Here is a 4,790-nt window from a genome sequence, read left to right as displayed (position 1 = left end):
AAATATAAAGTGGCTGATTCCTGTAAAGGGAAAGGCAGCAAACACAGACAAAACAACCGTTGCAATGAAGAGGTGGGAGCAACACCAGAAAAAAACAAGTTCAAGGTAATTTTAGAGAAGTGAAAGTAAAAGTGTTGGAGAGAGCAGCAGCAGAGCTGCAGTTGAGTCTGTTTGTCTGTTAAATCTCCCAATTCTTTTGATCTTTGGGCTGAAGGAAGGACAATACTCGGTGTATAAATGCTCAATCAACAATCTTTTATTCCATACAATTCAACACTTTTGAGCATAAACCATCCGGAGGGGAGATGAGCGCGGGAGGGTGTCCGCCTGAGCGTCTGAGCAAATAAGGCGATGACTCAGTGTGTCTTATACCTCAGCAGTATAATGCATCATAAAACAATATCATTCATTCACAATAAATCAGCAGTCTAATGTAATACAAATCAGTTTAATAACTGTAATAGTTATCACCTCTTCTAAGTCAGGAGAATAATGCAAACTAAAACTACATAATGATTTCACAATCTTTAATTAGGGGTATAACGTGGCATAAGATAATATAACAATCTCACAGTCTCTAAAAGAAGACTCACCGGAGTCCATCAGGTTTCTCTCAACAACAGTGGCGAGTGCAATTTCCTTTTTCTACACAAATCTTCAGTTCATTTCATGCTGACTCAGCACAATAACATTGGTTCCATAGAAATCTGCTCATGTAGCCACAGATCAACTGTAGAAACATCGAGCTGCTGTTTGAAACAGACTCACTGTGGTAGTGTTCAGGTCTGTGGACTCAATCTGTGTGCTTTAGACTTCAGGCTGATTCCACATTTCCTGTTCTAATTACGCTTTCTTCATCACTTTCTGCTCTTATTATTTTATTTATCACTTCATGCTCTTATTACTGTTTATTCATCACTTTTTGCTCTTATTAATTTAATCATCACTTTCTGATTTTATTTGTGTTTATTCATCACTTCCTGTTCTTATTACCATTAATTCATCACTTCCTGCTTTGAATACTGTTTAATCTTCACTCCCTGATCATATTTCTACTGCTCCTTGTGGCTTTTCAGCTTGTAGCTAACTGGTGACTGCTGCCGCGGTGTAGATTAGCTGGTCAGTCAGGGTAAAGGTCACGTAGTGCTGCATTCACATCTTCTAGTACAGCGGTCAACAACCTTTTTTGCACCACGGACAAGTTCATGTTCGACAATATTTTCATTGACCGGCATTTAAGGTATCACAGATAAATACAACAAAAAAAAAAAAACAGTACCAGTACCAAAAAAAAGAAGATTTATTCATAGCACATGGGAAAAGACCGATGGAAAACGAGTTGATGATACAAATGATAAAAAAATAACGATAAAAGGTCCATTGATCTAGTAGATCTTTTGAGGGTACTGTACATAGTCTTGGTAACCAGCTACGGAGGATCCAGGTTTCATAGCATGCACTTTCACTGTTATGCAGATGACACTAAGCCTTATCTATCCATGAAGGCAGATAGCACACACCAATTAGTTAAACTGCAGGAATGTCTTAAAAACACACAGACCTGAATTATTGTACCTGATGTTATTGTACTCGGCCCTAAAAATTTTAGAAATATGGTATCTAAACAGCATGACCCTGGCCTTCAGTAAGAATGTGATCAATTTTGAAGTCAGTTTTGACCAGGACATGTCCTTAAATGCACATATGGCACACTTAAACAAGTGCCATAGTGGGGTATACTGGTGGGTTTGTGAAAAGGACCCAAAAGCACACACTAGATAGATGAACAGAGGTTTTAACTAACAGCGAGCCATTTATTATGGCTGGTAGACATCAACATAAAACTTGAGCAAAGGCAAAACACAAGCGACAACTAAACTAAAACCTAAACTGGCAAAACTAAAAAAAAATATGAATCAACCATGACATCCGTGATAACTATGACTACTAAGGTTACTATGACAAGACATGGAGGGAAAATAGCTGACCTGAAACTGAACAAAGGAAGACAGATGACTTAAATACACACAGGAGGGATCAAGGGAAGTTGAAACACATGGGAAAACAGCTTACTTTGTTTTGATTTGGCATTGTATAGATACAAAAAGTTTCAATAAAATTTAATTTAACCACTCAGCTTTAGTTTGAACTACAGCTGTAGTCCATGAGTCCAACTTTTCTCTTGAAGAATTTCACACAGGTTTCATGTTAGTTATTTATATTTTTACTGTCACATTACTTTTCAAAAAATGCAAAAGTTAATTCACTTTTACTTTTGTTTATTTCAGTTATCAGTATTGTCCAGCCCCTAATTGAGGATCAATCTTTGTTTGACTTGCATTTCAATGTTATGGAGCACTGGAGACTTTTTTTTTTTCATATTACGATTAGTACTTAACAATTTATGTACACACACAAGAAACAAAAGGATGGAAAACCACAAAGCAAAATTCACTGTAAAGCAAACCATTGTATATGTGTCACTATTTCCAAAGGCCCCTGATTCTGCCAGTCTGAAAAACAACCCTAAACTACAACTGAGTAATTGCTGTTTCCAAAAGTCTGCATTTTCAGAATTGTCCAGATGATTGGTTTAAACATAGTAATTGTCACATGTTAAATGAAAATTTGCAGTAAAATATGTTAGTGTGTATGTGCCGAAAGTTTACTTTCTACAGTTTTATTTTGCTGCAGGTCAACCTAATTTTTCCTTGGTTTCCTTTTTTTTTCTCTGTGTACAGGATGATGAGCAGTTCATTGGTTCTTTTTGTTAAAATGTGAAAAGAAAAAGTGTGACACAAGCAGAACAACAAAAGAAGATTACTGGAGGAAGGATAATTTGTGTGGTCTCTTCTCTGCTGAAGACTGTAAAAACACTGAATGCTTGCTGCTAGTCCTTAAACTGAGCCAACAACACAGGTAAAAATCATTTCAAGTGTAAGCCATTAAAGTTTTCAAGACTTTAGGTAAAAAGGTGGTTTCAGCAAAACTAATTTATCTTGTTGCCTTTACCAAGACACTGTAGGTGTTGTACTGCTGTAAAATATAGCTTAGTGAAATTATAGTAAATGTAGTTGTTATTAATGATAAAATTAATCCAATGCAGAAACATTTCAATTAGTATCTTGTAGCTGACTGAACTGTTTGTTTTTGTTGTTTTTTTTATCTACAGGCAATCGTTGCAGAATAAAGCTCTTTTTACAAGTTATCATGACAATGTGAGTAATATGAGATTAATTAAATCAAATCAAGTCAATTTATTTATATAGCACCTTTCACTGGATAAAATCCACAAAGTGCTTCACAGTAATATAAAAACAGAAATACATAAAATACATCAATAATCAAACATACAGCACAAATCTAATTAAAAGCCAATCTAAATAAATGAGTCTTAAGCTGCTTTTTAAAAGAATAAATACAATCAAGGCAACGTACTGATGGAGGGAGAGCATTGCACAACCTAGGGGCCACCGCTCTAAAAGATCTATCTCCTCTGGTTTGTGGGACTACCAACAGCCTTTGATTAGATGATCTCAGGCTGTGAAAGGGAGCGTGGGGTTCTAAAAGTTCAGAAATGGAGGCAGGGGCATCACAATTCAAAGCTTTAAAAGTCAGTACTGAGATTTTAAAACTGCCTAATTATAAGTCCTAGAGTAACATGTACAAAAGAAAAAGAACAGGACCCAGAACTGAACCCTGCAGTACCCCACATGTCAGATCCTTAGAATGTGACATAAACTGATTTGCAAAAACACTAAAACATCTGTTGGAGACGTATGACTGAAGCCACTTCAAAGCCAGACCGGACACACCGACTACGTCCCGGAGCCTGTTAACTACTAATCAAAGTGCATGGGCACTTTGTTTAGCAGCAAACAATCCATTTTCTACCACTTGTTTGGGCAGTAATGTAAGCAGAGATGCACAGACAACTGTATGTACACAAACAAAAAACAAAAGTATGGAAACTTTTGCTGTTTCCAAAAGTCTCAATTTAAAGAGTAGTCCTGACGATTGGTCTAAACGTAGCAATTATTATATTTTAAATAAAATTTTGCACTAAAACATATTAGTATGTATGTTTTAGTGTCTTCCAGGGCGACACCAGTTAGACATGCCCTATCTTACTCACCTAGGAGTGCCCAGCAAGCATCCTGGTCAAATGCAATGGCTCAAATATGAAACCCACTCCTATTTTTAAACAAATACTTAATTTTTCTTCTGTAATTTTAACACTGAACGCCACCCAGTGCATTTTAAGTATTGTCAATATTTGATTGATGTTCAGACTTTCAGCTGTCACTCAAGGGGTTTAACAAAAGGCCTATTCCTTTGTTATTTCATAACATTCTGCAGATAAAAGATCTAGAGTTGATTGCAAGCATTAAACTTGCATTTGCTATCTCTTTCCACTGGAACTCACAACATGAAAAAAATCGTTGAAATTCCTGAACAGTTAATGCAATTATTTGATACTTACGCAATGATACAGGTAAGAATGTCGAGAAAGCTGATCTGTACTTCTAGAGCTGTTCATCTAGAGGTTACTTTTTCAGTAGGAATTATGTTTTGTCTCTCATCCAAATGACTTCTACAGGACTCTTGGATGAGTTCTCATGACTAATGGTTATTGGCCATTAGTACAGAGCACGGACTCAAGACAAATGTACTTTTGATAAGATTGATGAAATGTTTCTCCCACTCAAAACACTACATCCAGAAGCAAGCTGGGTGTCTGCACTTCAATTATACAGGGAGTGCAGAATTATTAGGCAAATGAGTATTTT

General features: G+C 36.3%; 1 long non-coding RNA gene across 1 annotated transcript in view; it reads left to right on the top strand.

The window, feature by feature from the left end:
• LOC102306723 overlaps positions 1 to 3,334 on the top strand; it is a 9,444-nt gene extending 6,110 nt beyond the window's left edge. Inside the window, exons 2-3 of the long non-coding RNA XR_317968.2 lie at positions 2,742 to 2,919; positions 3,173 to 3,334. This is a non-coding gene — a long non-coding RNA (uncharacterized LOC102306723). The remainder of the gene's footprint in view (positions 1 to 2,741; positions 2,920 to 3,172) is intronic.
• The last annotated feature ends 1,456 nt before the right edge of the window (positions 3,335 to 4,790 follow it).

Source organism: Haplochromis burtoni, unplaced genomic scaffold (genome assembly GCF_018398535.1).
Source record: "Haplochromis burtoni strain Fernald_Lab_line unplaced genomic scaffold, NCSU_Asbu1 Contig_1731, whole genome shotgun sequence".
Taxonomy (NCBI): domain Eukaryota; kingdom Metazoa; phylum Chordata; class Actinopteri; order Cichliformes; family Cichlidae; genus Haplochromis; species Haplochromis burtoni.
The sequence above is the reverse complement of the archived record's forward strand: the minus strand, read 5'-3'. Positions and strand labels throughout refer to the sequence as shown.